The following is a 24,191-nucleotide window of genomic DNA, read 5'->3' on the forward strand; positions in this document are numbered from 1 at the left end:
GGTACTCCCTTTGAACGCCGTCAATAACTTTTCCAGATATACGCATCCATGCACATTCAAATTGCCTAGGTGTTGCATATGCACGTTCGGCGGACCCCTCCGATTTCGTTCAAAATCTCAGGAATGATGCTCCTTGACCTCCTGAACATGAAAATGGTACTCCCTTTGAACGCCATCAAGAACTTTTCCAGATATACGCATCCATGCACATTCAAATTGCCTAGGTGTTGCATATGCACGTTCGGCGGACCCCTCCGATTTCGTTCAAAATCTCAGGAATGATGCTCCTTGACCTCCTGAACATGAAAATGGTACTCCCTTTGAACGCCGTAAAGAACTTTTCCAGATATACGCATCCATGCACATTCAAATTGCCTGGGTGTTGCATATGCTTGTTCGGCGGACCCCTCTGATTTCGTTCAAAATCTCAGGAATGATGCTCCTTGACCTCCTGAACATGAAAATGGTACTCCCTTTGAACGCCGTCAAGAACTTTTCCAGATATACGCATCCATGCACATTCAAATAGCCTAGGTGTTGCATATGCTTGTTCGGCGGACCCCTCTGATTTCGTTCAAAATCTCAGGAATGATGCTCCTTGACCTCCTGAACATGAAAATGGTACTCCTTTTGAACGCCGTCAAGAACTTTTCCAGATGTACGCATCCATGCACATTCAAATAGCCTAGGTGTTGCATATGCACGTTCGGCGGACCCCTCCGATTTCGTTCAAAATCTCAGGAATGATGCTCCTTGACCTCCTGAACATGAAAATGGTACTCCCTTTGAACGCCGTCAAGAACTTTTCCAGATGTACGCATCCATGCACATTCAAATAGCCTAGGTGTTGCATATGCACGTTCGGCGGACCCCTCCGATTTCGTTCAAAATCTCAGGAATGATGCTCCTTGACCTCCTAAACATGAAAATGGTACTCCCTTTGAACGCCGTCAAGAACTTTTCCAGATATACGCATCCATGCACATTCAAATTGCCTAGGTGTTGCATATGCACGTTCGGCGGACCCCTCCGATTTCGTTCAAAATCTCAGGAATGATGCTCCTTGACCTCCTGAACGTGAAAATGGTACTCCCTTTGAACGCCATCAAGAACTTTTCCAGATATACGCATCCATGCACATTCAAATTGCCTAGGTGTTGCATATGCACGTTCGGCGGACCCCTCTGATTTCGTTCAAAATCTCAGGAATGATGCTCCTTGACCTCCTGAACATGAAAATGGTACTCCCTTTGAACGCCGTCAAGAACTTTTCCAGATATACGCATCCATGCACATTCAAATAGCCTAGGTGTTGCATATGCTTGTTCGGCGGACCCCTCTGATTTCGTTCAAAATCTCAGGAATGATGCTCCTTGACCTCCTGAACATGAAAATGGTACTCCCTTTGAACGCCGTCAAGAACTTTTCCAGATATACGCATCCATGCACATCCAAATTGCATAGGTGTTGCATATGCACGTTCGGCAGACCCCTCCGATTTCGTTCAAAATCACAGGAATGGTGCTCCTTGACCTCCTGAACATGAAAATAGTACTCCCTTTGAACGCCGTCAAGAACTTTTCCAGATATACGCATCCATGCACATTCAAATTGCATAGGTGTTGCATATGCACGCTCAGCGGACCCCTCCGATTTCGTTCAAAATCTCAGGAATGATGCTCCTTGACCTCCTGAACATGAAAATGGTACTCCCTTTGAACGCCGTCAAGAACTTTTCCAGATATACGCATCTATGCACATTCAAATTGCATAGGTGTTATATATGCAGGTTCGGCGGACCCCTCCGATTTCGTTCAAAATTTTAGGAATGATGCTCCTTGACCTCCTGAACATGAAAATGGTACTCCCTTTGAGCGCCGTCAAGAACTTTTTAAGAAATACGCATTCATGCACATTCAAATTGCAATTTGAATGTGCTTGTATGCGTATACCTAGAAAAGTTTTTGAAGGCGTTCAAAGGGAGTACTATTTTCATGTTCAGGAGGTCAAGGAGCATCATTCCTGTGATTTTGAACGAAATCGAAGGGGTCCGCCGAACGTTGCATATGCAACACCTATGCAATTTGAATGTGCATTGATGCGCATATCTGAAAAAGTTCTTGACGGCGTTCAAAGGGAGTACTATTTTCATGTTCAGGAGATCAAGGAGCATCATTCCTGTGATTTTGAACGAAATCGGAGGGGTCCGCCGAACGTGCATATGCAACACCTATGCAATTTGAATGTGCATGGATGCGTATATCTGGAAAAGTTCTTGACGGCGTTCAAAGGGAGTACTATTTTCATGTTCAGGAGGTCAAGGAGCCTCATTCCTGAGATTTTAAACGAAATCGGAGGGGTCCGCCGAACGTGCATGTGCAGCACCTATGCAATTTGAATGTGCGTATATCTGGAAAAGTTTTTGACGGCGTTTAAAGGGAGTACTATTTTCATGTTCAGGAGATCAAGGAGCATCATTCCTGTGATTTTGAATGAAATCGGAGGGGTCCGCCGAACGTGCATATGCAACACCTATGCAATTTGAATGTGCATGGATGCGTATGTCTGGAAAAGTTCTTGACGGCGCTCAAAGGGAGTACTATTTTCATGTTCAGGACTCAGGAGGTCAAGGAGCCTCATTCCTGAGATTTTAAACGAAATCGGAGGGGTCCGCCGAACGTGCATATGCAGCACCTATACAATTTGAATGTGCATGGATACGTATATCTGGAAAAGTTCTTGACGGCGTTCAAAGGGAGTACTATTTTCATGTTCAGGAGGTCAAGGAGCATCATTCCTGAGATTTTGAACGCAATCGGAGGGGTCCGCCGAACGTCCATATGCAACACCTATATGCAATTTGAATGTGCATGGATGCGTATATCTGGAAAAGTTCTTGACGGCGTTTAAAGGGAGTGCCATTTTCATGTTCAGGAGGTCAAGGAGCATCATTCCTGAGATTTTGAACGAAATCGGAGGGGTCCGCCGAACGTGCATATGCAACACCTATGCAATTTGAATGTGCATGGATGCGTATATCTGGAAAAGTTCTTGACGGCATTCAAAGGGAGTGCCGTTTTCATGTTCAGGAGGTCAAGAAACATCATTCCTGAGATTTTGAACGAAATCGAAGGGGTCCGCCGAACGTCCATATGCAACACCTATTCAATTTCAATGTGCATGGATGCGTATATCTGGAAAAGTTCTTGACGGCGTTCAAAGGGAGTACCATTTTCATGTTCAGGAGGTCAAGGAGCATCATTCCTGAGATTTTGAGCGATATCGGAGGGGTCCGCCGAACGTGCATATGCAACACTTATGCAATTTGAATGTGCATGAATGCGTATATCTGGAAAAGTTCTTGACGGCGTTTAAAGGGAGTGCCATTTTCATGTTAAGGAGGTCAAGGAGCATCATTCCTGAGATTTTGAACGAAATCGGAGGGGTCCGCCGAACGTCCATATGCAACGGGGGACTATTAAAGCATCCAAGAGCGCAGCATCCAAAAAACGCAACAACCAAAACCGCAGCATCCAGCGATCAAAACCTCCAAATAACATCCAAAATCGCCCCTTTTGGGAGCATTCAGAGCATCCAAGAGCGAAACATCCAAGGATGCAGAATCCAAAACCGTATCATCCAAAATGGCAGCACGAGAATATCTGAGAATCGTATCATCCAAGGACGGTTCATCCAAGAGCGAAACATCCAAGCATGCAACATCCAGAATCGTATCATCCAAAACAATACAGAAAAGATGGAGCCATTCAAGAGACTCAGTAGCGCCACCTGGCATATGTGTTATAAACTATTAGTTTTAGGCTTGCTTGACAGGTGGCGAATGCGTCGTGTTTAGCGGCACATCTTCACGATGTGACGTCACTAGGTAATATGACGCCACTAGGTATTATACAGTGGATCCCCATTATATTTATTAACAACCAGAGCCGACTGCCGGTGGCTGCTCTGTGCTCCCGCCGCCGCCGCCGCAGCCGCCACTCTGTCTCCCGCCAAATAGCAGGAAAGCGCGGGAACCAAAAGCGCGCCAAATCGGCGCGCCGCGTGCTAGCTCTTCGCTCGCTAGGTGCAGCTGCATTTGGCGCCGGCTGCGCGCCGCGTGGCAACTCGTTGCTCGGCCGGTACAGATGCACTTAACAAAGCAATGAATTGCGGACAGAGCTGTTAGCTGTTGGCGCCTGGTGGCATTACCGAAAGGTTAGGAGGTCGATGGTATTTGGTTTGATTGATAACTTTACTGGAAGTTATTCGTTGAGGCTGCAGGCAGGGGCGTCGCCACGGATTTTTGACTGGGGGGGGGGACGATCGACAGAGGTGAAATTTAAAAAAAACATAAACAACACGGCCAGGCGACCGTGTTTGGGACAACACGGCCAGTTAACTTATCAAGCTAACAGGGTAGCAACATTTTATACATCACGCAAGGTATGTCATTAAAATCAAAAAGAGCTTATTATGCCGGGCTTCCCCCGGCTTCCCCCACTGTAGGGTAAGGTGCCTAATTAGCGACCCTTTTCTATTTGCGACCTACCTCCCTACAGAAAAGCTGGGAAGATAAATCGGGGTAAAAACAATGTCAAAAGGTCTGCCATACTTTGGTTATCAAACTAAATTATTTTCCGGTTGTCGGTGCTTCTGGTGGAACGTTTTAGGGGAGTTGCGATAAAAATGGCCAGTTTCTTATCCAAAACGTGTGCATTTGGACCCTATCTGATGAAAAGCGATGCACATTAAGATATTGCACCTTTTTTATTCTAAATCGACAATCCTTTTCCAATTGATTGCCGTTTGCCCGTAGTGAATCACGTTACTGAGCACTGCATGGTAGTAAAAAATGTGTCGCAACCCATATTTCCTATTTGCGCCCAACACGGTCGCAAATAGCTCAAGAAGGGAAAGAAAGGAAACAGACAGAAATTAGTTGCTGAAGTTTGCGATGTGTGGCGGGTGATACCAACTGTCGTCACCGACTGCAGGGGTGCCGATGCCGAATCCAGGGCGGGCCTCGAATATCATGCGAGATAGCCCGCAATATATGGGTTTTCGCCTTATTTTTGCCTTTGGTGCATCACGTGATCAGTTTTCACCTTCATAAAGGTGTTGGACAAACGCTCCTGTTCCAATGATTGAGTGCTTTGCGTATAAGTTGCCTGTTTGGAACCATATTGCAAATTTGCAGGCGTCGCATTTTTTTTGCCATTTTTATTATGGGAAAACCCATAGACTTATTAGCGACCCTCATCGTGGTCGCTAATCGGGACGAATTCCCTATTAGCGTTTTTGCAATGGTTTGCCAAAATGCTCAGTGCAAATAAATTAGTGGATATTGGTGCAGAAAATGAATGGATTTTAATAGCAAAATGTACGATCTCTTCGAAGATCAAGCCAGTAATACAGTGGCACCCATAGAGCGTGAGCAATGACGGTTCAAATTAAGGGGGTCGCTAATTAGGCACCTTACCCTGCAGATCCGTATGTATTCTGAGTTCTCTCATCTAAGAAAAATGATTTAGTTAAGAAACTAAGCTCTTGGGAGCGATTACCGTAGCTGAATGTTTTGCATCGAAATTGGCCGAACATGACGTCACTCTGACGTTATTTCCGGTTGACCTATGAGAAGCGAAGAAATTTTCATTGGAACACGAGGTGTCAAAGTGATGGAGCCGAAGGTTCAAGGTAGTAGGTACTGCAAATTTCGTGTGCATGGATACGCCCAGTGGTTTAGAAGATGTTGCAGAAAAGCGAGGGGAGTTCTCTGTAGAGTCCCCCCCTCCCCACCCCCAGCGCGGGTTAATGGCAGCCGACCGATTACCTGTACCTACATTTGCAGCCCGATAATTCAACTTAGTACGGTTACAGGCAAAGCCTCTGGGCTTCAATCATTATCGTCACCACGGGGGGGGGGGGGGCAGGCGGGGTAGCTTCCCCGCCCAAGCTCCGACCGTTTTAGCTTAATCGTTTTGAACTCGTTAGACATAAAATTTGTACCATCCTTTTTCCGTCGAGATGGTTCGAAATATGTATTTGATAGACCTCGGTAGTCGGTAGGTCACTTTCACTATTCGACCCACGTCAAGGTCAGGTCTTGTCTTGACCCAAGCAGGTCTTTTTGCACCTATGCGATCGACATGTCATGACAGTTTGGTACCACACTATTTACTAGTTTTAAGCACCATTATATCGTGGAAAAACTACTTTTTACCATATTTGACCTCAGATGACCTATCCATTTCAGTAAATGGTATCCGGGTCATCCTCACCACTCCAGAGCCGGTGAGGGCCCTTAGAAACTGGCGTGGGGCCAGCTGGGATAACTGGGCTTTTAGGTACCGGTGCGGGGCCCTCAGACTTCGGCCCCAAGAGACCTAAGGGGGCTGGGGCCCTTAAGAGCCGGCGAGAGCCTTTCGATACTGGCCCATGGGGCCCTGAGATAACCTGCAAGATAACACCCGCACGTACAGCCCACCGCTAAAGTAATGTGTGGTTTTACCAATCTCAACGGATGGCTTTGACCGACGATTTTTAAATGCGGACTGATTGAAAAGAAGACGTCAATAGACAAAGTTGTAGCTGCAAGGGTGAAAATACATGTAAGCTACATTTAAAGTCTCGTTGCAGTCTGGCTAATCGTTCCTAGGCTTCAGAAGCAGAACATACCCATGACTGAAACCACACATTACTTCTGCTGTGGACTGTACCTGTTTAGGACTTAAAGTTCCGGTGCGGGGCCATCAGGCTCGGGCTGGGGCCCTCGAGCATCGGGCTGAGACAAGCAAGCGCCTGTGAGAGCCCTTATTAGCCCGCATGAGCCCGCAATGAAATGTGGATGTGCAAAAATTAGTGTTTGCAGTTTGCACACCTTGGGATTTTCACCGTCTGCAATTGCACATGCCCTGCCTCCCCCCCCCCCCCTTCGCCAGAATCCGCAGCCCCATAATCCAAAGTGTTTTTAAAAAATATAATTATTCTGTATAATAAAATATCAACATCAGCGCAAAAGATCTACACGCAAAAGCTGTACAGTCTTGCTTTTTATAGAACACTAAACACTTAGGTATGTTTAACGTTACGGTCCGTTTGAAAACTCGGCCCGTATTAATGCTGCCCGGCCCGTATCAATAATGACCGTAAGGCCGGCCCGTATAAATTCGGGCCGGTCAGTAGGTAATCGGCCGGTAGGGCAGTTCTAATACCGACCGGGCGGTATTACAACCCACTGTTTTCCTCACGGCCATATCAAAACTCGGGCCATATCAAAACTAAGCAAATAGTCACTATTCGATGTACCTACCCATTAGCAACGTAGGCCTGCAGTGGACTTATTTTTTAATGCTGTACAGTGGAATCTGCTTAATAAATCCTCGAATAATAAATCCAGCCGCTTATTGTGGCCGCTTGAGCCATATAGGCGGCGGAACGGGGAGGGCACCGGGGCACCGTGCCCCCTTTTGATTTTGGCATTTTAACATTAGCCCTATGGGCGATGCATGGAAAGAATGGGACCAAAAGTCGGCAGTGCCCACCCCCCCCCCCCTTAATTGAAGGTGTTCCGCCGCTACTGGCTTGAGCCGTTCCCGGATTTTCTCCATAGATATCCATAGTTTATTAATCCTTAATAAAGTCACTTTGGAGTTTCGAAGTCTGCAGTGACGTCTCCCGACTCGAAATGTGGCATCCAACCCGCTCCTTAACTAAGGTCCGCTCCTTAACACTTAACTAAGGTCTGGTCACAAAGTCAAGAAGCCCTCTAAAAAAGAAATGTGGTCCTTTAACCGTATAACTTATTTCCTAGAAGTTTGAAATTTTGTGTAGTGCAAGTGCAGGACTGCGGGATCGGAGCCGGAGCTTGACAGCTCGTCAGCTTGACTTGACAGCTCTGGCCAGAGTCGGAGCTGGAGTCACCCAGGGGGTGTCGAAGTCTAGTAGGAAAATCTGGAAATCCCCGGCGTGACGTCACGTCGGGGATGACCGACGGCACCTTGCACTGAAAGATACGGCAGAACGGCTATTTTTGAAAAATGATTAAAAATACTTGTGTGCTGTTATGACACATAAAACGCTTATCAGCATGTTCCTCATCATGTGATAAAGGCATATCCGTGGTCGAAAATAGCCGAGACCCTCCCAATTTCCAACCATCGACCTGATAAGCAAAGGATATAAGCGTAATCCTTAAGGGCGACTTTCCGTTACATATCTGTACATATGCAGCCTTATGGAAATCGGTAGTTTGGCGATTGGCGACGCGCGCGACATCTGTGCTGCGACTGTAGCGACACCTGGTGGCTGCTTTTCTGCTGTATGTAGGTATTGGGGTTTTGCCAGATGTGGTTCCTACTGCTACACCACTATGTTGACCCAATACTAGAAAAGTTATTTTGCTAGTAAAAGGCAAGCAAATTGAAAGTTGATTTATTAAATTGCTTATAAATGATAACGAGATAATAATATAGAAATTTTGATTGAATAATTATTTAAATAATCAACCGTGAAACTATATTCTGGTAGGTTTAGTAGAAATAAGTCCGTGCAACCTTGTATTTAGGGCCTTGGAGTCACCGAAGTCGTTTGTACTTCGACTCCGAAGTCAGAGTCGACATTATCTGGCTTGAAGTCATGCTCATTGCTCTTAACTGGTTAGTCGAAATTTATGAAGCCGTTTTAGCCGATCGTGGGCAGGTGGGATAAGAGCTGTAGGTTCTGTTGACCGTTGTGACTGGTGGACGGTGGTTGTATCAGTAAAGAGGTCAGACCAATATAGACCCACACTGAGTATTCAAACCTCCTGGACCCTCTCATACCACACACCGTTCCGTCATTTCTATCCTCAGGACAGTCAAATCCCTCTCCTCCACGCCTCAACTCCTTGTTCCGGGCTGGACGGGCAACTTTATCCCATGCGGGAACCCCCGATAAGAGCACGCCCGTAACCGGGTGCGGTGACTGGTGAGTGCTTGGGGTGCTGGTCGGCCTGCCCTCTGGACGGGCTCAGCCTCGTCGACTCACCAGGGTGCTCGCCCAGACCAAATGTCCCCCCTCCCCCTCCCCCTAATTCCCATCTCCTTCCGGCTCTGAAATGGTCTCGTCAGACCGAAAAGTCCTAACCCAATAAAAAAATCCCAGACCGTGGCGAGGTCCGCTGACCTCTCACACCAGCATCAGGTACTCTAAGGTCATGGTGAACTGGTGAGCCCCTTTGGCTGTCGTTTTGCCTAGCACGGGAGGATGGCCGTTTAGAAGTGGGGGTCTTGCTTGAGTATTGTGAATACTCGAATGTGTGGCTTATGCAGCTGTCACCCCACCCAGAGGACCGAACTTCAGCCTTTGGTGGGTGTACAGTCCACAGCAGAAGTAATGTGGGGTTTCAGTCATGGGTATGTTCTGCTTATGAAGCTTAGGAACGATTAGCCAGACTACAATGAAACTTTGAATGTAGCTTATATGTATCGTCACCCTTGCAGCTGCAACTTTAGCTATTGACATCTTCTTTTCGATCACTCCGCATTAAACAATCGCCAGTCAAAGCCAACCGTTGAGATTGGTAAAACCTATTTATATACACCGTGGTAAAACCCTACACCAGTAAAACGCCTTTTGGGCGAAGAACGAGCGAGCGAGGTAGTGAGCCCTGCACGTGCGGAAGGGCGAGAGGGTACTTCCAACGGGCTTGCGCAAAGCACCCTTCTAACCGGTCGCTAGCGGTGTACCAAATTTGAACGCAATCGGCCCAGCCGTTCCTGAGATCTGGAAGCGGCATTCTGCACGTGCGCACGAACAAACGGGGTCCAAACTGACTATTGCACGGCACCCTACTAACCGGTCTCCAACCGTGTACCAAATTTGAGCGCAATCGGCCCAGCCGTTCTCGAGATCTGGAAGCGCCCCCTGCACGTGCGCACGTGCAGTAGCACCTTAACCGCAACACATGGGAATGCATTGCCTGGTGGGTGCCTACCTGTATGCCAAGTTTCAGCGAAATCGCCCCAGTAATTACCGAGTTATTAAAATGGGAACAAATTTGACACCTCTTATTGTTGTATTTTGCACGTGCACTGGGGGTGACCCACATGCATCGAGAGTATCCTATTTTTGGTAGAAAGGATGCAGCTACCCTATAAAAATTACCGCAAGTCAATCGCCCAAGCGGCTGCTGAGATATGAGCCTCTCAAAATCACTACTTTTGCAAAACAGCTTGAACACCCTTGACTTTTCACGTGGCACGTGCCACGACGGTCACTGAGATGTATCAAAAGTAGTCAATTACGGGGTAGAAGGGATGGGGCTACCCAGCAAAAAAGACCGCAGGCCAATCGGTCCAGCGGTTGCTGAGATATAAGCCTCTCAAAAGCGTTACAGGCCGGGCCGGGCCGGGCCGGGCCGCTCATACTGAGATTTTTCCGTTATATTGAAAAGACTCGCTTCGCTCGCTGCGCTCGCTCGCTCGTAATTACTTTAGCGGTGGGCTGTACCTGAGCCGCTGAAGTGTCTGAGTTCTCAGTTGTACCATCGAACTGACCAGCATCAGTATTCTTTTAAAAATGGTTTATTTCTGTTTACATGACTCCATATTGAATGACCGTTGCAAATAGTCACTTTTGAAATCCTTTATGGCCGATTTTTTTGGAGGGGACGTCCCCCCCCGGATTCCTCGACTGCCGGCGGGGGGGGGGGCGTCCCCCGTCCCCCCGCTTTCGACGCCCATGCTATCTATAAACACTCTCAAACATCGGTTTATTGGAAAACATGAAACACCCGAATATTGCACCCGTTACCCCTTTGTGTGACCCTGAGGTTATCTCAGGTCATGAAGGGTCACCAGCAGTTTTTTTTAACTATTTCTTTTGAATTGATATAAGAGACGACAGACGTGCTAGAGCGGTAAAAACATGTCAGATGTGTTCAACTCGGCGATACGGATCGACTGATATGCAGCATGACCCTTTCCGGTCAGGCCATGCCCTGACCCGAGGTCAAATTTTCCATATGACCTTAAAAGTCCGAATTTCATTCGACGCGACTCGACGAGGGGAACACGTTGCTGGCAAAAGTAATGTCGTGGCTCCCTTCAGTCAAAATCTGTTACCTAAAACTTTTTTTCGTATAAACCAGGGATGCGGAGCCGTGGAAATTTCAGACGGTCCGGCTCCGGCTCCGGCTCCGAGTAAAATGGTCCGGCTCCGGCGGCTCCGGCTCCTTCTCAGTACATCCCCTATGCGATTAATTAAATACCTACGGGTGGAAGAGAAAGGGCGATTGAAATTGGATTGGTACACGTTGCCTCTGTATTTGCATAACAAGGCTAATTTGAATAGTGAATACCACATGGCCTTGTACTGTCAAACCGAACTAGGTCAATAACTTTTTCCTCGTAACCCTCGCCCGCACATGGGGGGGGGGGTGGTTGCCACCCCCCCCCCCCCCAGGTAGTCTTTCTGCTCTGCACTCAACATTTGTAGAGCTAGAAGGCTGATTTTTCGTATAGCTGCTCCTCTATCCTTTCTTGATGTCCACTGAAAATTTCAAGTTTCTGTGGTTTTTGGTTTCGGAGATATGACCTTGTTTTTCAGGTCATGTCATGACCCAAATGGCCAATTCTCAACATCTTGCGTTAGCTATGGGCCTTGTGAGCTTTTGACACCTTGATTTCGGCCTTTTTTGCCAGTCTTACCTCCCACCTATCATGGAACATGTTGTTCGACGATGTACAGATGTCAAGGTCAAGGTCAAGGTCAACCTAGGTCATCTAAGATAATTGCGTTTTAGGCAAGCGAAAATTACTTTTTGTGAAGTTTTTTTGACTGCATTTTTGGTAAAAGCTTCTCAGGTCATGATTTCATGTAATATGGACACATAAACAATCGATGCACACATCAGTATACACACAGACACACACAGACATACAAACACATATAATTGACCTTGACCTAACTTGACCTGAAATGACCTCAGCAGCAAAAACATGGTCGGGTAGAGTGACAAAGAGGTTCTAGCTGGCTTGGCACCAGAAAACGGCATCGTCATCGGTATATGATAAGCAGCGCACTTAATATCCAACGGTGACCCAAAACAGCAACATTTTTTAGTTTGACCTGACCTGGAAGGTCAATGACTGACCTGAGAAGGTAAAACTGGGTATCATTGGATTCGTCTCTTCCCAAAGAATCTTTTTGGTCTTTACCGCTAAGCTCTATCTCCAATAGGAACGAAATGGCGCGGGGGGGGTGGCAACCCCCCCCATGTGCGTTCTAGGATGGGAAAATGGCATGTGCGGGCGAGGGTTAAAAAAGGAGCCGGAGTCGCCCCCTTTTTTGACGGCTCCGGCTCCGGGCTATATTGTTTCACGGCTCCGGCTCCGGCTCTGGGCAAAATATGCCGGCTCCGGCTGCTCCGGCTCCGGCTCCGCACCCCTGGTATAAACGGCTATTTTTATATTTTTTGCCCTCTGGAACATGGAATATATCACATAGGACAGGAAAAAGGTTAACTGTGAAGGAACGGGAGAAGCTGACGATGATAAGCGCGATCTGACGGTGAGATGAAGATCCTTGCGGAGGCTTGGTTACGGGGATAGTGGACACTACACGACTTATTAGGCACTTCTGGTGTGAAAACTGAAAGGGCAATTAATAAACCCACTTTCGGTATCGGTCTCCATTATCGACACTTCAGCCTACCTACATACGTGCCGCGCTTGGATACGCTGCAATGCGTCTTCATGTCATATGTCAGGTTTGTAGTGGTATCGCAGCGATGTCGCTACCAGCAGCTACGCACCTCCGTCTTGAGGATGTAAGGTCATTATAGGGATGCCACTGTATAGAGACTCAGTGATGTCATACAATTCCGTCACTTAGGAACCGTACGTGCCACCACCTATCGGACAGCCATTGAACTAATAGTTTACAGCTTGTACAACAGATGTCACTATTTTGGATGCTACGGTCTTGGATGCTGCGGTGCCAAAAATGTTTTTTGGATGATACGGTTTTGGATGCTGCACCCTTGGATGTTTCACTCTTGGATGCTGCAATTCCTCGTCCTTGGTTGCTGCCAATTTGGATGATACGATCTTGGATGCTGTGGTCCTGGATGTTGCAGTTTTGGATGTTTCGCTCTTGGATGCTCTGAATCATCCCTAAGGGGTCGGTTTTGGATGTTATTTGGACGTTTTGATCGCTGGATGCTAAGGTTTTGGATGTTGCGTCCCTTGGATGCTGCGCTCTTGGATGCTTCAATACTCACCCTACCTCCCACCTATCATGGAACATGTTGTTCGACGATGTACAGATGTCAAGGACTCAAGGTCAAGGTCAAGGTCAACCTAGGTCATCTAAGATAATTGCGTTTTAGGCAAGCGAAAATTACTTTTTGTGAAGTTTTTTTGACTGCATTTTTGGTAAAAGCTTCTCAGGTCATGATTTCATGTAATATGGACACATAAACAATCGATGCACACATCAGTATACACACAGACACACACAGACATACAAACACATATAATTGACCTTGACCTAACTTGACCTGAAATGACCTCAGCAGCAAAAACATGGTCGGGTAGAGTGACAAAGAGGTTCTAGCTGGCTTGGCACCAGAAAACGGCATCGTCATCGGTATATGATAAGCAGCGCACTTAATATCCAACGGTGACCCAAAACAGCAACATTTTTTAGTTTGACCTGAACTGGAAGGTCAATGACTGACCTGAGAAGGTAAAACTGGGTATCATTGGATTCGTCTCTTCCCAAAGAATCTTTTTGGTCTTTACCGCTAAGCTCTATCTCCAATAGGAACGAAATGGCGCGGGGGGGGGGGGGCAACCCCCCCCCCCATGTGCGTTCTAAAATGGGAAAATGGCATGTGCGGGCGAGGGTTAAAAAAGGAGCCGGAGTCGCCCCCTTTTTTGACGGCTCCGGCTCCGGGCTATATTGTTTCACGGCTCCGGCTCCGGCTCTGGGCAAAATATGCCGGCTCCGGCTGCTCCGGCTCCGGCTCCGCACCCCTGGTATAAACGGCTATTTTTATATTTTTTGCCCTCTGGAACATGGAATATATCACATAGGACAGGAAAAAGGTTAACTGTGAAGGAACGGGAGAAGCTGACGATGATAAGCGCGATCTGACGGTGAGATGAAGATCCTTGCGGAGGCTTGGTTACGGGGATAGTGGACACTACACGACTTATTAGGCACTTCTGGTGTGAAAACTGAAAGGGCAATTAATAAACCCACTTTCGGTATCGGTCTCCATTATCGACACTTCAGCCTACCTACATACGTGCCGCGCTTGGATACGCTGCAATGCGTCTTCATGTCATATGTCAGGTTTGTAGTGGTATCGCAGCGATGTCGCTACCAGCAGCTACGCACCTCCGTCTTGAGGATGTAAGGTCATTATAGGGATGCCACTGTATAGAGACTCCGTGATGTCATACAATTCCGTCACTTAGGAACCGTACGTGCCACCACCTATCGGACAGCCATTGAACTAATAGTTTACAGCTTGTACAACAGATGTCACTATTTTGGATGCTACGGTCTTGGATGCTGCGGTGCCAAAAATGTTTTTTGGATGATACGGTTTTGGATGCTGCACCCTTGGATGTTTCACTCTTGGATGCTGCAATTCCTCGTCCTTGGTTGCTGCCAATTTGGATGATACGATCTTGGATGCTGTGGTCCTGGATGTTGCAGTTTTGGATGTTTCGCTCTTGGATGCTCTGAATCATCCCTAAGGGGTCGGTTTTGGATGTTATTTGGACGTTTTGATCGCTGGATGCTAAGGTTTTGGATGTTGCGTCCCTTGGATGCTGCGCTCTTGGATGCTTCAATACTCACCCTGCAAATGCAACACCTATTCAATTTGAATGTGCATGGATGCGTATATCTGGAAAAGTTCTTGACGGCGTTCAAAGGGAGTACCATTTTCATGTTCAGGAGGTCAAGGAGCATCATTCCTGAGATTTTGAACGATATCAGAGGGGTCCGACCATGTCCGACAAATTTGCTCTATCTGTGGCAAATTCGAATATCCCTTGTATTTAACTGTTAGCTATATGAAAGAGGTTTTGACGCTTTTTTTACATTTTGCTGCAGCAACGCCCCTCGGATTTCAGTATATTGTTTTTGTAGGAGGTAGTGCGAATGTCCATCATAAATATAAAGCTGTCACGTGTCAAATAGCGCCAAAAGGTGAGAAAAGGTACATGACCTTGAACGACCTTGAACTTTAGATGCTCATCCTGAGAAAACTATCGGACGGCGTTAAGTACAAATTAGTTTTTGGGATCAGCGCTTATGTTTACATCAACTCAGGAGTTAATGAAAAGTTTGGAGGGGTCCGATTTTTCCAATAAGGGTTACGGTCCAGAGTATATTAGCAGTAATACAAATGTGAATATTTTGAGAACCACTTGACGGCGTGAAATAAAAACATGATTTTCGCAATCAGGAGCTCAAAATCTATAGGCTGTGCAATTTTGAGCCAAATCTGAGGGGTCCGCGAATGTGCACGCGAATCTGAACGTGAATATAATGCAACTTTATGCACGTACAGTTTTTTAAGGAGTGATTACGCCCCTGCAGTATGGCAGAATTTAAGAGTCCAAAGTTTAACGTGCTCACTAAAGGATTTTTGTAGTCCAGATGACGTCATATAATATGGTAGCGATTTGGTGGCCATTTGCGAATACATAAATGACTTGCGTGAGACATTTATAATGCAAGGTATTGTTCACGTATTGTTCAAGGCATTCGTGTGCGGGACGTCGGCGGGGAAGGAGCTCTCGAGTTTAGCTGCGATCTCTCGCGCGTTACTGAGGGTTTTGGAGTTTTGGTTCATTGGTTTATATTTTCCTTTTCGGTTGCAAGGCAAGCTCTTTGTGGTAAGAGGTGATGAGGTGATGGATCGAAGGCGGCCCGTCAAGCGGGTGCGACCTGACGAGTTTTTCTTTGGCGGAGGAGAGTCTAACAACACAGGCTCTTTCTTGAAGGTAAAGTTGTTATCTGATGTTTCATTTAAATCAAAGGGATGGCCTTGGGTTCAGCTCGGAATCCGAGGGATACTGGGACCTGATGATAGGTTGGCTAAAGCTAGCCTCTTGGCTGATGGTGGGCTGTTGATGAGAACAAAAAATGAGTCTCAGACCTCAAAGATTCTGAAAGTTCAAATGTTTGCGGGTGAGGAGTGCCAGGTGATCAGGGATGAACGGCTCAACACCTCCCGGGGTATCGTGCGGGCCCATGACCTGATCGAACTGTCTGAGGAGGAAGTAGCAGGGTGGTTGAAAGAGTTTGGTGTCACAAAGGTCAAAAGGTTCACAAGGAAGGTCAATGGGCGCATTGAAAGGACAGCAACACTCCTTCTAACATTTGATACCCCCACCTGCCCTTCTAGGATTTCTCTGGACTATGTCACCTACAAAGTTGACCAGTACATCCCAAACCCGATGATGTGTTACAAATGTGGTAAATTTGGCCATTCTGAAATGTCATGCAAGGACGATCGTGTGTGTCTTGTTTGTGGGGAACCGAGTCATGAGGGAGAGTGCACTCCAAAGTGCATCAACTGTGGCAAGAGTGGCCACTCCTGTCAGGATAGGAGGTGTGAGATATGGGTCAAAGAGAGGGCAATGTGTAGAATGAAGGTAGAACAAGACATATCCTTTGGGGAGGCGAGGAAAAAATTTGAGGATCAAGCACAGAAACAGAGTCCAAAAGCATATGCTGAGGTCCTTAAGGTACCACAGGGCTCATCCCCACAGGAGGAGGAGCTGAAAACCAGGGTGGGGAAGCTTGAAAATGCAGTGACAGAGCTGGTGGGCTTGCTCAAGCAGGTTCTGGGCAAACAATTGGATCACAAATGTACAGACAATGAAACAGAACCTGCTTGTATCACTGACAGTGGTGCACAGGGTGTAGAGAGTAGTGGTGAGATCTCATGTGTAGAGACAGAGAGTGACTCTATGGAGGTTCAAAAACATGGTGATGCTGACTCAGATGAAAGGCCAGTGACTGGATTTGACAAGGAGAGTGGGAAGTGGCAAATTGTGAGGAAGGGCAAGGGAAAGAAGGCAGGCAACATGCCTGTCCTTCCTGCACTGACTGGGGATGATGAGATTTCACCGTCTCCCGAGCTGACTCGATTCACTCGAGCCCCAGGGCGAGGTGAACGTGGTCGGCTCAAACCAATGCAGCGGGCCCAAAGTGCCTCGCGACTTCCTTCGTCCAAACAGTGTTGGCAAGACAATCCCTATCCCCCAACTCTTAGACAATAACCAGCAAAAGAATCATTTCTGTGTTTGTGTTTTTTTTCGGCAAATATCGAACAATTACTTACAGCAATTTCAGTTACCTGCGTTGGTTGCAGGTTATAGTTGGAATCCAGATTATATATAATTTTTTTCTTTATTCTGATTTGCATCTGGTGCAGGGTTTGAGTGTCTCATGTGTTATATTTGGTTTTGTGGTGGTGGTCGCTAGCTTGCCGGGCGATCCTTTTTTGGGTCGGTTCGGCGGCGGGGCTGACGAAACGGGCGTGTTTTGTCGGAGCCGGGACGGTTCGACCGGCGCCCGGGGCAGTGGGATGGGTCACGTGACCCGATGTTATCGCGAGGTCGGCCGGCCGGCCCCGGGGCGCGGCGTGGGCCCGGTCCTGGGGCGCGGCATGAGCCCGACCTCGGGGCCGAGACTGAGAGCAAAGGTGACCTTGACCGTGCTGGGTACTTTTCCATCGTCTCGTTAGTTAGAAACAGCGTTATGGTTAATAGTGTGAGGAGTTTTACCATCATGCAATGGAATGCTCGTGGAATGATTGGAAAATGGCCGGAGATTAAACCTGTACTACTGGAACATTGCAATGATGTGATTTGTATTCAAGAATCCCATTTTCTGCCCAATGACCCTTATGATTTTCGACTTAATAATTACACTCTTTATAACGCATTTCCCAATACAGACAGGAGACAGGGAGGAGTTAGTATCTATGTTAACAACAAACACCCCCACTGTCAGATAAATTTGAATACTGATTTACAAGCTGTTGCGATAACAGTACCAACTGGCAGATGTCGGCTGTGTGTTTGTTCGCTGTACCTTCCGCCGAACGAGCGTCTTTCGCAGCAGGCTCTCAGTGCTCTGGTGAGTCAGCTGCCGCAACCTTTTATTATATGTACGGACGCTAACAGCCGGCATTACATGTGGGGCGCAGATCGTTGCGACTCCAGAGGATTTATATGGGAACGAGTTATTTGCCAACACGCCCTGAATATTCTGAATGATGGCAGCCCGACACGACTTGATGAATACACGGGGCTCTGGTCCCATATTGACTTGACATTGAGCACTGGTAATATAGGTCAGTACTTGCAATGGTGCACCGATACTGATCTTTATTCGAGTGACCATTGCCCTATATACATAACTTTTGAATTGACTGGAACTAACCCCCGTCGGAACGCCGATTTCACGGGATGGAACACAAACAAGGCCAACTGGTCTGAATTTACTGAGAAGTGTGACTTACAATTTTGTGAAGGATTGGGATTGGATAATTGTACAGCTATGACCGAAGCTTTACTAAGGGCGGCGGAGGAAAGCGTACCAATGAAACGAAACAACTCAAAATATACATGTCCCTGGTGGAACGAGGAATGTAAAGAGGCAATTCATAGTCGGCGACGAGCACTCAACCGGTTCCGTCGTAGCCACCAAACTTCACATCTCATGGATTATAAAGCGGCTAAAGCGAGAGCAAGGCGAGTTATTAGAAAGGCGAAACGGGACTCATGGGAGAAACTGCTGCATATGTTCAAACATACTACTCCCATGAGACAACTATGGGATATAATACGGCGTTTTACAAAGAAGGAACGATACCAGCGCCCATTACCCGTGTTATGTATAAATGGTAATATGACAGACGATCCCAAAGAAGTTGCTGACGTGCTCGGGAATTTTTTCTCTGGGATGTCGGCGTCCATTAATTATAGGGCAGCGTTTAGGGAGAGAGAGAGTATTTTGTTCGAACAGCTTCCCTCTTTCGCAAGCGACAACGACGAATGCTACAATGATATGTATTCTTTGGATGAATTGAAATGGTCTATTTCTCACTGTGGAAATACTTCTATTGGACCTGATAAGATCCACTACATGTTTTTTAAGTTTCTAGATGATGACCAGCTGGCATCAGTTCTAAAGTTGATCAATTATATATGGTTTTCAGAATGTCTTCCTGACACTTGGAAGCATTCTATTATGGTTCCGATCCTTAAACCAGGGAAGCCAAGTCACCAGCCCGAATCCTACCGGCCTATACAATTAACATCATGTTTTAGCAAGGTCATGGAAAGAATGGTCACCAGACGACTTGCGTGGTTTATTGAAAACCAAGGACTGTTATCAGCCATTCAATGTGGATTTCGTAAGGGACGGAGCACAGCGGATCATTTGATACGACTTGAGTCGAGTGTCAGGAAGGGCTTCTTTTATAACAAGTATACCCTAGCTGTGTTCCTGGATTTTAAGAATGCCTATAATCTCGTCTCGAAGGCGGCCCTGCTGACCAAGATGCATGCACTTGGCTTCAGAGGGCGCATGATGCACTTTATACAATCCTATCTCGATAATCGAACTTTTCAAGTGAGGAACGACTGTTTATCTGAAACTTTTGAACAGGACAACGGCCTAGTGCAAGGTGGTGTTATATCTCCGGTGTTGTTTAACATCGTGATAAACGACATATTTGATGGAGTCCCTGGAAACCCAACATGTGCGATGTACGCAGACGATTGCACCATGTGGGTGCAGGGAAGGAGAATTACGCAATTAATTGACCGAATGCAACTGGCTCTGGACCATGTTAGTGCTTGGGCCGATAGATGGGGTTTTGTATTCTCACCACACAAATGCAATGCCGTTATATTTCGGAGGTATATGAAAGCCAGCGAACTAGCTACTCTACCCCGTTTGAGGCTTTACAATGAGGACTTGAGCTACTCTGAGGAGGTCAAGTTTCTCGGGGTATTGCTCGATACCAGACTGAATTTGACCAAACATATCCAATATGTGAAGGGAAAGGCTACTAAACGGTTATCAATCTTAAGATGTTTGGCAGGAGGGAATTGTGGAGCGGATAGGACGATACTGTTGCGAATTTATAAATCAATGATACGACCAATACTCGATTATGCATGCCAGATATTGGATGGTCCACGAAATAAAGCCGTTGAATCCCTTGATAGCATCCAGAATGCGTGTGTGAGGATTGCTACGGGAGCACTGAGAACCTCACCCATATTACCCCTGATGGTGGAAGCAGACGTGCCTCCTCTGAGATTAAGGAGGTGCGATTTAACCTTACGGTACTGCTTGAGAGTTAAAGGTAGTGTGCCAGCTTTCCTGGACCGTATGGAGTTAATGGCCCAGATAAGGAGAACCGGATTTTTAGAACTTATCCATACCTTCAAAACTCATGGAAACGTCTTAAATTCTTCAAATTTTGAGTACCCCAGTGCGAAATTCGCCCCGACGGGTTGTCGGTCGTACCCCAACCACATTTCACACCACTATGAACAATAAATGCACACACTGAAATCGCTATTACCGATATGCTCATCCAATCAAGTTTCGATAAACCCGTTCAGCATCATCCCCTGCGGTTTCGAACACGCCTGTTAGGTGGTGCGGTAGACCGCGCCCAAAGCCAGGGCCCCGGTAACGTGAGGTAGCCGAGTCGGGGCAGCGTGCGCTGACCCAAGCCGGGGCCGCGCGTCCTCCCGGTGTCATGTGATAGCCCGGGGCTGCCCGCGGGGATGCGGTAGACCGCGCCCAAAGCTGCGGCCCCGGCTTGGGTCAGCGCACGCTGCCCCGACTCGGCTACCTCACGTTACCGGGGCCCTGGCTTTGGGCGCGGCTTCTGCTCATACTTTGTGGTGCGGTGGTGGTGCGTCGGGCCGCGCGCTCTGACTTCGGCCAAGAAAAATGCGTCAGCTGATCATTGTCATTTCTGCCACTTGCGTGTGGTGAAATGGGGTCATAACTTAAGAGACGGCTTTTTCATATCAATTATTTTACATAAAATCATATTTCAAACCATAAATAATGTTCGACAGCCAAATAAAAGAAACAATACCAATACAGGCTTACAGTTTAAGGCTCGACATTGTGTTGTCTACGATTAGACAGCTGATAACTCATTCCCGTACGTCGTAACTCTATAATGACCTTTGCTTGTTGTCACATGTGCGCCGCATTCGCGGTTGTTGCCGACGCCTGTTTGCAGGTCAGCCCACTACAGTTGTTATACATATCGAAAAACCGATAAACTTTTAGGCGAAAAAGGCACTATTCAAGGCCCATTTTTGATTTTCTTTGCGATATTAGGTAAAAACAGAAGCTTCTTATCCTAGGAAAAATAAAATGGGAAATCTTTCAAAGGTGGCACACTACCTTTAAAAGTGACCCCAACCATCCCTGTCTGGAATTGATATCACGTGTTGCATCGCTGCCGGCAGTAGATAGTGATTATTTGAAGCGAATCGCAGGCTTCCCTGTGTATGAGAGGCTCTCCGCAATACGTGCTGAGACAGACTTTGACATGCCGAACGAATTAACATCCATCTCTGGTACCATCCCGCCTTGGCACTTACAGAAATGTGACCTTATTCGACTTACAGATGAGAGAAAAGAAAACTTAACTGATATTATTGTGCAATGTCTGTTTAACGACCTCAGAGAGAGATATGCAACGTTCTCTTTCTGCTTTACTGACGGATCAAAGAACCATGACGGTGTTGGATGTGCATATGTACTTGGGAACAGACGCGAAAGGTTTAAGCTGCCAAGCAACTGTTCTGTATTTACGGCGGAGGCATTCGCTGTATTACAGGCACTGATGTATGTGGAGGACAATGGTGTCATGAAATGTGTCATTTGCACGGACTCCTTGTCTGTGCTGACTGCTCTTCGTGGCCCGGTCACTTCCCACCCTACTATTATAAAGATTTTAGAGACCTGTCATCGATTACTTACTCTGTGTAATCGTGAACTTACCATTCTGTGGATCCCTGGTCATTGCAGCATCACTGGGAATGAGCTAGCCGATCGTCAGGCAAGGGAGGCTATCTTGATGGAACAAATAACAGTCCTTGAAATGGGTCCCAAGGAGCACTATCCGGATATTGGGTTGTCTGTCCGCCGCCTGTTCAATCAGTGCTGGCAGCAGTATAACCCCAACACCAACCTGAAACTGATAAAGGATGAAGTCGGATCATGGTCATCTTGTAAACGGTCCAATCGCAGGGAGGAAATCTTGTTATGTCGCATGCGAATAGGGCATACACGATTTACGCACGGACATATAATAGATAGAGAGCCCAGACCTGAATGTAACCGATGTATGTGTCCCCAATCAGTCAAACATATACTTGTGGAGTGCCCGATGTATAACATTCACCGACAACCGATTGTACAGAAGTGTCTTCTATTGGATGTTCCACTTACCCTGAAAACTCTTCTGGGTGACCATCACCCGGACATCACTGACGAGGTTTTCAGGTTCATACGAGCTGTCGACCTCTTCAAAAAGCTGTGACTGCATTGATATGCGCTGAACTGGCTGTGATTATTTGTGTTTGAAGTTATCATATGTGTAATTATTGGATTATGTTGAGTTTGGCTGCCGATTGGCGAGCCCCCGTCGCGACTGATGCGGATCGGGCGGTGCCGCCGATCTGGCACATTGACGTGATCTCCTACTATTGTTATTTGCGTTGATTGTTCACTTTATCGTCTTTGGTGTTTTGTGTTATGTGTTGTGGCTGCTCTTATGGACGTCTTCATGTGTGTAACAGTCGTGCATTGTGTGGGGATGATTGAATGGATATTGAATGTTGAATGAGAAGGATGCGTGAGTGGAGAATGGAGAAGTATCGGAGCGAGAGATGGATGCAGTCAGTGGATGAATGAAGAGCAGCCTGTACTGGTTTGCTACTGTAGTTTTTTTTCTAGATTTCTCTTGGATGTATACCTTCTTTAATCTTTCGTTCAATCCGGTTCCTTTTGTGTAGAAGTATAGTCGCATAGTTCCGAAGTAGTGGTTCGGTACGATCATGAACCCTCCAACACAAGTTGATTACTGAGTGAGGTACATGCCAAGAGCAGACGTTGCCGGAAGATCTTTTTGTACTGGAATAGCTCACTGGACACTGGACAGATGCGATGTCAAGAACGTCATTGATTGAATGACTCAAGAACCTGCAGAAACTATTTTTTATTTCTTATTTTAAGTTCATAATCAGTTGTATGTTAGATACTAACTATTACTAATTATACTCCACTGGATTTCCTGCCTGGACAATATCCAAAGCCCGCGTATATCCGCCCATGCTAAACCTATCATTTTCCTTCATCTGCTTAGTTTCCCTCTGAACAATCTGGCCGCAACCGACTGCAACTACTCGATCGAGACAAGAATGGCGCACTGATGACAACAACTACGGACGCTTGGGCCCAACGAGGCTATGCGCCCTAACCCAACAAGTACAAGTAAGTATTGTTCAAGGCCGTATTATATCGTCCCGTATATAGGGTATTGTTATGCTATAATAAGGTAAATACCTGGCACATTCTCGCATTTTGCCTTATAAAAGGTAGTATTAATGGGCAAATTTGCGATTTTAGATCGGCAGTATTGAGGATTCAGACGACTCTAGCTTTATTTATCAGATCCCTATAATATCCTCAGGTTTTTTGTCATTATTTTCCTTTATAGTGTCTGTTCATCAGAGGTTGGTTTGTATCGCACAATGAAATTGAAATGCTGATGAGTGATGACATTTTTATTCAGCTACAAATGTTTTTAAATTTTGGGTTGAGCATGGCCATCAGATATGCAATTAGCCCCATAACAATGCTGCATTGGCTATATTGACAAAGTCAGTTGGGGAAACTACGAGGAGCCAAACAAAAATTGGATTAGCCAATCAGCGGCTGGAGTGGGCGGGGCGATGACCATATATGGTCATAAAATCAGACAACTTCATCTTTTCAATGAATTTTAGCATTCAAATGAAAAAATAAGGCATAAGAATGTTTTTTTAACCACACAAGACCTACACTCACCCGGTGCATAATTAACTGGCGGCTCTAAATCGCAGAGTTACAACGCAAGGTCAAAC

The 24,191-nt window shown here is 46.6% G+C and overlaps 1 protein-coding gene across 1 annotated transcript in view; it reads left to right on the forward strand.

The window, feature by feature from the left end:
- Positions 1-23,480: 23,480 nt before the first annotated feature.
- Positions 23,481-24,191, forward strand: part of LOC122377472 (formylglycine-generating enzyme-like) — a 67,167-nt gene continuing 66,456 nt past the window's right edge. Inside the window, exon 1 of the mRNA XM_043357526.1 lies at positions 23,481-23,559. The gene's annotated coding sequence lies outside the window, so the exon portion shown is untranslated. The remainder of the gene's footprint in view (positions 23,560-24,191) is intronic.

The sequence above is a fragment of the Amphibalanus amphitrite genome, unplaced genomic scaffold, assembly GCF_019059575.1.
Source record: "Amphibalanus amphitrite isolate SeventyFive unplaced genomic scaffold, NRLGWU_Aamphi_draft 000045F_arrow, whole genome shotgun sequence".
NCBI classification, from domain to species: domain Eukaryota; kingdom Metazoa; phylum Arthropoda; class Thecostraca; order Balanomorpha; family Balanidae; genus Amphibalanus; species Amphibalanus amphitrite.